The following is an 8,936-nucleotide window of genomic DNA, read 5'->3' on the forward strand; positions in this document are numbered from 1 at the left end:
TAAAAGATGTTCTAGGGGACTTCCCTGGTGGCACGGTGGTTAAGAATCCGCCTGCCAGTGCAGGGGACACGGTTCAATCCCTGGTCCAGGAAGATCTCACGTGCTGTGGAGCAACTAAGCCCGTGCCCCACAACTACTGAGCCTGCGCTCTAGAGCCCACGAGCCACAACTACTGAAGCCCACGTGCCACAACTACTGAAGCTTGCGTGCCTAGAGCCTGTGCTCCGCAACACGAGAAGCCACCGCAATGAGAAGCCCGCGCACCGCAATGAAGAGTAGCCCCTGCTCGCTGCAACTAGAGAAAGCCCGCACGCAGCAACGAAAACCCAACTCAGCCAAAAATAAATATATAAATTAATTAATTAATTAATTTTAAAAAAGATGTTCTATACAGGAGTGTGAAGTAACTGTCCAATGAGCATCATGATGATGAGTAAAATGACATCCTTATGTTTAATGATAGCAACATAAACACTAAGCACCTAACATGCACATCACTAACAATGAGTTTCATTTTACCTGTGAGGATGGTGAGACTCAGATAGATTAAACAAATTGTTCACAGTCTTTCATTTAGTCAGTAATTGTGCTAGGATCCCAAATTGGTTTTTTTTCGTATCTTCCTTCCCTCCCTTCCTTCCTTCCTTTTTCTTTTTTTTTTAAACAACCAAAGGCATCACAACCTGACATCATACACCTCCTGCCTTTGATGAGAGCTCTGAAGTGTGTCAGGAAAAAAGCTGATGTGAGAAATAATTGTAAATGAGAGTTTCAAGTTGAATGGGAAGGATCCCGGCAGTTAATAACATAACTCACCTTTCTGCTCCTTGAATTTTTCCCTGAAGGATGGTAGAAAAATAAGTACCCCTTCGTTGGTGCACCAACTTCTCTCTCCCACAAGGGGTCAGTAAAATCCTCTTGGTGAATTGAAGACCCGTTACTGCCATTAACCACTCCATGGCTTAGCACTGGGCCAGGAGGATCATTCTGTTATTGAAGGGACCTCTGACCTTCACCCCCTCAGTATCTTGACAGGAGAGCAGACCATTTTGACTAGGTGTCAATGAGAACCAAATCTTTGGTTTGCCATTTACATGTCTGATGATTGGAAGGATTTTTCACAGGCCAGCTTCTGGCTGCGTTCATTTCAAACCTCTTTTCTCCTCCACAACCCATGTATTTCAGGTACCAGGTGCCATAGGACACAAGCATACTGAGATACTCCTTTTGGTCCTGTCTTTTCCCATCACACCACCAAGCGGGGAGAGTGATGGGAGTGGTCCTAGAAGCCATGTCCATACCAGGATGGCTCAGCAATAACTTAAATATACAGAGAAGTAACTGCAAGCCACCAGGATGTATCCAACTAAACTAAGTACATCCTTAATGTATCCTCATCTGCCTCATCTCAAAAATGCGGGGCTACCCCATCGCCACCTGACACAGAGAAGCGAAAGAAAAGTGGGAGTGGAAATACTAAGTGGTATTAACTGATTGCACTTAAAATATATTACTTTTGCCTCTTTTACAAACAACGTGACCGTATGAACACACTCCCAGACCCTTCCCAGGGCTTGGAAGGGCCTGTCTGGTGGGGCCTGCAGCTCAAGCTTCTTCAGGATTAGGGGATTTAAATGCCCCTGTAGACGTCCTTGTGGAGCTAACTCACGCCCAGCCTTACCACAGCTGGAAGGGAATGTGCCAGCAGATGGTGAAGAGTGACCACAGCCCGCTGCTGACAAGGACAGCTTCTGCATCAGTGACAGGACCTCTCCAGTGGTAGGCAGGCAGGTCACAGGATTTTCCGATACCCCCTAATATTGCAGTCTCTGCTTTGAATAAAATATAATTTGGGGGAGACTGTGGGTCATTGTATCAGTAAGAAAGATCAGGAGACGCCCACAGCACGACAGAAGTGAGTGTGCAGCGGAGACCCAAGATATGCAGCCATCTTGCATTGTCTACTTTCCCCAGGACTCGTGGTGTAAAAGCTTTGCTCACACTTCTCCCTTGGCCTGAAACCTCGATCCAGCGCACCTCCCACATCCTGACCCTGGGCTCCAGAGCTTCCTAGGAACTCCAAGGCCCTCGGATCTCTCCTCTATCTGAACTCCTACAAGTTTTAATAAGCAATTCCCGCAGCAGCTATTTGTTAAGGACCCATTCTGGGCTAGCCTTCGGGTAAACCTTAGTGCACTGCTTACAAAGCATTTTATGTGAGTCCATCTCTTTTGAGCCAGATTATAAACAAATTGGTGACAGGAAACAGGATTTCTCGCTGGCATATCACAGTTGTGGGCATGTCAGCACTGAATACATACTCATTTGATTGATGCAGTTCTGTCTCCTCTCTGAGGACCAAACCTCTTGGCAGCTTCCTCCAAGGAGACTAGAGACTCCCTCACTGGGTGGAGAAGGTGGAGTTATCTCCTGCAGAAATTCTAACGGGATTCCCCCATCCTTGCTAATGGGCACTTATATACTCCGCAGCTCAGATCTGAAGCAACTGTTCTCCAGTAAACTGGTTAGAGGTTTGATTTGGGGCAAAATGGCAGTCCGAACCTAGTTACTGACGCCCCCTCACTCCAGATTTCTTTCTTTGTGAGCTGGGGAGTTTGGGCAGGGGGCACTTGAAGCTGGATCAAATTCAGTGTCCCCTCATGCAGCGGTCATGCTGCGTCTGGGCACGTCCGACCCTCCCTCGTCCCGGGTCTGTCCTGGGAGGCGGCGTGGAGGTGCCCGCGGCCCTGCTTTCCTCCCGTGGAGACGGGGTGGCGGGGGGAGCTTGAACATAATTCATGGCACTGGGGGCTGTGCGGATTCCGCACGACTGTAGGCTGAGTGGATGAGTTTGTTCTCTGTACAGCTTCTCTTTTCTGTCTCCCAGATCATGGGCCTGGGGGTTTCCTCCTGCAGACAGACTCCTGCATCCCCACATCCACCCCACCAGAGCCCCCGAGTTGCTGAGCTTTCTCCTTGATCCCAGCGCCAGGGCTTTGGCAGCCTGGCTGGTACAGGAGTCCAGGAATGGGTCTGGTGTTTTTAGGGAGAAGCTCCATCGATTCCTTTCCCACAATGGAAGAGTGGCCCTGCCAGGAGACCAGGAAGTGCCAACTTTCGGGAAGTCACCTTTCCTCCCAGAAGGCGGTGAGCAACTAACAGCAGTGAGTAACCTTCAGAAATTGAATAGCATTGCCTGCTTTTTAAGAAACTTAATTTTAAAAACTTTTACTTCGCTCATTTAATTTAAGGTCTGATCTTCTGAGGCCCTGCCATTTGCTGAGTCCTTATCTATGTCTTAAGGCAGTGAGGATCCCTTTATCTGGAGCTAGTCAGGTTTAAACTCTCTGTGTCTCAGCGTCCTCATCTGTGAAATGGACACATTCGTGATATCGGCCTGACAGAGGAGTTTTGAGTAAATGTCTTCCCATCTCAGTAAATGGCAACTCTACCTTCCCACTGTCAGACCCCAAAGTGCGGCCTCCATCACCCTTGGTTTCTCTTTTTCTCTTTCCTTAACCCCAACTCATCAGCAAATCCTGTCAGCTCTGCCTTGAAGGTTGATCTAGAATCTGACCTCTTCTCCCTGCCTCCACTGCTAACCTGGACCAAGCCACCCTTTCTTGTCTGGATTCTGAGGATGGCGTCCTTCGTTGTCTGGCTCTGCTCCTGCCCCACTTCAGTCTATTCCTCTCATACAGCCAGAGTGACCTCTTTAATGTGTAAATCAGATCAAGTGTCTCCTGTGCTTAGGACCCTCCAAAGGCTTTGCATCTCACTCATGGTAAAAAACAGAATCCTTCCATGGTCCAGCCCCACAGCATTCTCCCTCCCCAGCCTCTCACTACCCCCACCCCCTCGCCTGGCTGCAGCACATGGGCCTCCTTTGTCTTTCTTGAACATGCCAAGCGCCTTTCTACCCCAGGGCCTTTGCATTTGCTGTTCCCTCCACCTGGAATGCCCTCCCCGTGCACGTCCACAGGGCCCACCCCTCACTTCCTTCAGGCATCTGCTCAAATGTCTCCTTACTAGAGAGGCCTTTCCCGACGAATCCACATATAATAACAAATTCTCATCCTTACCTACCCTGATCCCCTCACCGTACCATATTTTCTTGTTTACTGTTTTTCTCCCCCATTCGGAACATGCATTCTGGGAGTGTATGGCCTCTGCCAATCTTGGTCACTATTCTAGTCTCAGAGCAGAGTCTGTCACATTGTGGTGGGCACTCATTAAATATGTGCTGAAAGATTGGATTAAGTGCAATAATATGAAATTGCTTCATAAATTAAAGGGGATTGTCAAAAGTGAGTTGTCACCAATGCAACAATAGCTAACTAACAATTATGGATTGTTTACTACTACTAATCACTGTGTTAAGGGTTTACCATTCATTATTATCTCATTTAATTTGCACAGCAGTGTGAGAGATACCTATTATTATTTATGATTTTTAGTCTAATAAATTGTTTTCTTAGTAACTTAGGTATTGATAAGGAAGAAGGAAGATAGAGTTACCAGTGGGTTAAAATGCTACAAACCTACACCTGGAGTGACTTGGCATTTTTTTTTTTTTTTAACATGACATTGTGATGTCAAACTTGGGTCTGTTTCCCCAAGGCAGCTCCTCTGAACTCAGCTGGGCTCTGCATAAGGGCAAGACATTGGGTAAAGTAAATGAACCCCTCAAAAATACGCTGACCTGTCATTTTACTTGCCCTTCTCCCCTCCTAATTTTCTAATAACTTTATTGCTGGGAAAAAGGCCAAGTAGGGAAAACCCTGCTGGCAGGCTGTGAATTCTTGCTCCAAGGGGGCTTCAAGGTCATCGGCCTGCCCCCTTCTTTTGCCACAGGAGGAAATTCAGTCCTCAGGAGAGCAGTCTCCCCATGGGACGGCATTGCTTTCCTTAACCAAACTTGTAGAAACTCAGAAGGTGAACCGTACACTTCATCACTACATCTTGAACTTTGCCAGGTACATGATGATTTTAAGGGAGAAGGGACCACACTTGCTCTGTGTTTGCTGACTTCTTCCTGCAAAACTGACCCCAGGTGTTTTACTTGGATCCTTTAAAAAATATTTGGGACCCCATTATTCTCTCGAGTGATACATGGGCATCTGTTCTGATGACAGCAAAATAATAGCATACTCGCCTAAATGCAGTGCTGGGGTTTCACCGTACGGTAGAGATATGTCTTCCCCAAACCTGCTGCCAGAATCTATCACCGCAAATCTGAAATCCCAACTTGGAGTGGAAAGTATTCCTGGAAAGACTTGTAAGCGACAGCAAGACAGCTTTGTTCAGAAGAGTGGTTAAAAAACTTTCTTCTTCCTTATTTGTGAATTGTATAAGAAAGCAAGAAAAGCAGAGTGAAGACAAAGTTCTAATATTAATTTCTTGTTTTCTTCATTTTTATTAACTCAAGAAATATGGTTTTATTTCAAAATATGTGCTCGCCATTGTTTTCACTGAATAAATGAAAACAATTATAAAATGTAGCCTGTGTCTTTCCAGAATTCTTGCTGATCGTCAGAAACAGGAAAATATCCTAATTTCCCATGAAATGCCAACATCAGCATAATGGGGTTGGTACCATGCGGTGCCACGCCATTGTGCGTTTCCCGGGCCTCTCACTAAAATGTTATTTTAAAAAGACATTCTGAATGCCTCTAGTGCCAAGTGGATGCTGCCTGGATATTCTGTGATGATGATGAACAGCCTTCTAAGTGCATGTACTGAATTTCAGAAACACAACACCACAGCACGTAAAATCACATGCCAGATCTCACATAGCCGCCAAATCACATCCGCCCCTATCTCTCTGGATGATCCTTCCCCAAAATATAGGCCTGGCACCTTGCCCTGAACATCAGCCAGCTGGACACTAGCAGACCAGGGTAGAGAGGGAAATCTAGCTATGTTCCCCTATAAACCTCAACCAAAGCCAAACCTTGATTGTCTGTGGTTGCAGGCAGCAGAGGAAGGGTGCTGTGGGGTGTGAGTAGGTAGAATTTGCAGATAAACTCAAACCTTATTTTAGGCAATCAGAGAAAAAAATAATTTCCAAATTCTCTGTTTTTGAATGCACTGATGAAAAGGGTAACAAGTAACAACGATTATACTCGGAGTCTTTTCAATCTAACCAGTTGACTTTCTGGGTGAGGCACAGATGAGAGGTAAAATAGCCAAAACACGGGACCCAAGTAGAGTTGGAAAAGCAGAGAGGGCTCAGGAGTTCTAGACTGGAAAACGAGTCCCCAGATAATTGAGAGTTAACTACAGAACTGATTTTTTTTGTAATTAGTTAGCTTCTGCTGTGTAAATGGCACAAACTATCTGCAGAGATTAAATTTTAATCTGGAGATTCACATTAATATTTTAAGTGCCTCAGGTCAAACACCTTAATCCTTGAGTAAGAAATTGTATATTTAAAAGTCTGGGGGCTTCCCTGGTGGTGCAGTAGTTGAGAATCCGCCTGCCAGTGCAGGGAACACGGGTTCGATCCCTGGTCCGGGAAGATCCCACATGCCGCAGAGCAACTAAGCTCGTGGGCCACAACTACTGAGCCTGTGCTCTAGAGCCCGTGAGCCACAACTACTGAGCCCACATGCTGCAACTACTGAAGCCCATGCGCCTAGAGCCCGTGCTCTGCAGCAAGAGAAGCCACTGCAATGAGAAGCCCGCGCACTGCAATGAAGAGTAGCCCCCTCTTGCCGCAATTAGAGAAAGCCCGCGCACAGCAACGAAGACCCAACACAGCCAAAATAAATAAATAAAATAAATAAATTAATTTAAAAAAAAAGTCTGATAGTATATGCAGATATGCACGCAAATGCCCTGAACACGGCCCATCAGGACACATAGCAAACAGCTAAGAGGAATTACATTTGGGAAGACAGGAGAGACCGGTAGAAAAATAGGTATGGGAGCGGGGTGTTTTAAAAAAAACTTCTTTGTTTAAAGTTTTAAAATGAGAATATATTCATACACGTAAAGTACCATTATGCTTTGTGACCACCTAGAGGGATGAGATAGGGAGGGTGGGAGGGAGATGCAGGAGGGAGGAGATATGGGGATGTATGTAGATGTATGGCTGATTCACTTTGTTATACAGCAGAAACTAACACACCGTTGTAAAGCAGTTATCCTCCAATAAAGATGCTAAAAAAAAAATACCATTATGGAAGTGAGGTATCTTTTTTTTTTTTTGGCCCCATGGCTTGCGGAAACTTAGCTCCCTGACCAGGGATTAAACCCATTCGCCCTGCAGTAGAAGTGTGGGGTCCTAACCACTGGACCGCTAGGGAATTCCCCAAAAGTGAGGTATCTTGAGTTGAAGCTTCTAGAGGGCAGAGATGTGTCCTGCAGCCCCATGTCTCTGGCACATCAATGTATTTGTGCTGACCTAACCTGAAAGCCCTCTTTACAAGTTTCCTTTTGAAGTTGTATTTGTCTAACCGGGGTCATTTTATTTGCTGAGAAATAAATCATTTGCAGTATCCTTTGTGATCTGATATTTATGCAATCCTTAAATTATGACTATGCTTTAAAATTACTTCCTGTTTCAGTACTCTTGAGTGGAAGCTGCAGCCTTTGCTCTTTTTTATAGGTATTCTGACAGAAAGATGAAAAGTATCTTTGCAAGGTCTTATAACAGCAAAGAGTTAGCAAAGGATAGAAATTGTTTACGATTTCAGGTTCTTCATAATGTATTGCTTTTCCAAAAGTCTTTACTGTTGTTTTTTGTTTTGTTGTTGTTTGTTATTTTGACCGTGTTGGGTCTTCATTGCTGCGCGTGGGCTTTCTACGGTTGTGGCGAACGGGGGCTACTCTTTGTTGTGGAGCATGGTCTCTAGGCATGCGGGCTTCAGTAGTTGTGGCTCGTGGGCTCTAGAGCGCAGGCTCAGTAGTTGTGGCATGCGGGCTTCAGTAGTTGTGGCTCGTGGGCTCTAGAGCGCAGGCTCAGTAGTTGTGGCGCACGGGCTTAGTTGCTCCGCCGCACGTGGGATCTTCCTGGACCAGGGCTCGAACCTGTGTCCCCTGCATTGGCAGGCAGATTCTTAACCACTGCGCCACCAGGGAAGTCCAGTCTTTACTGCTGTAAACCCTGAAGGGATCTGGGTAAATCTTTAATTTCCTAAATGTTCCATAATCTAAAGTAAAACCTCTTCACTAGTCAAGACTGGGGACAGAGTCGTGGAGAAGTGGGTCCTTCCTTTCTTCCAGGGCCTTCTCAGAAAGATTCCCTGTGATTTCCTCTGGGTTCCTCACTGGAGACTGACTCAGGGGCCCCAAGGTCACAACCAAAATTGTGGTGTTAGGGACTTGGGCGAGCATTTGCAGTTACCTCTCGTGGGTACAGAGGAACGACTTCCACTGTGGGGAATATTAGAGAGAACCTGTTGAATTTTTGGAGGGGCCAATTGATATGTCTCATTTCTTGACAATGTGGACTTTGCTTCCTCTCTCTCCTACCCAGCTCAAATCTGGAATTTATGTTCCAAGAGCTGCCAACAACGCTTATAAAGTTAAAAGAAATTGAGTTGATATGTTTTCCCCTCAACTAAGTGGTCTATATTTTCTTTTATGAATTAGGGTTTGGAATAATAGAACAGCAATAATAATATGCAGAGGAGGTTATGCCAGTCAAATGAAGAGGATACGCTTTCTTCTTCTTCTTCTTCTTTTTTTTTTTTGGTTGCTCCGTTGGAGAAGGAGAGAGAATCTTGGTGGAGAGAGGCTTTGACAGGTACAGTATAACTTATCAGGCTTTCAAGTAACTAGCTGAGGTTAGCTTTAGTTCAGATATGTCAGAGCTGTCAGAGACCAGCCCTGAAATCTGTAAGACATTACAGACTGAAAACCCAGCGAGGACGGCTGAAGGTCTCAGTGGGAATTCCAACGCACAGAAAGAGTCTGGAGTGTCTCCATGC

This window comes from Eschrichtius robustus, chromosome 14, assembly GCF_028021215.1.
Source record: "Eschrichtius robustus isolate mEscRob2 chromosome 14, mEscRob2.pri, whole genome shotgun sequence".
Lineage (NCBI taxonomy): Eukaryota > Metazoa > Chordata > Mammalia > Artiodactyla > Eschrichtiidae > Eschrichtius > Eschrichtius robustus.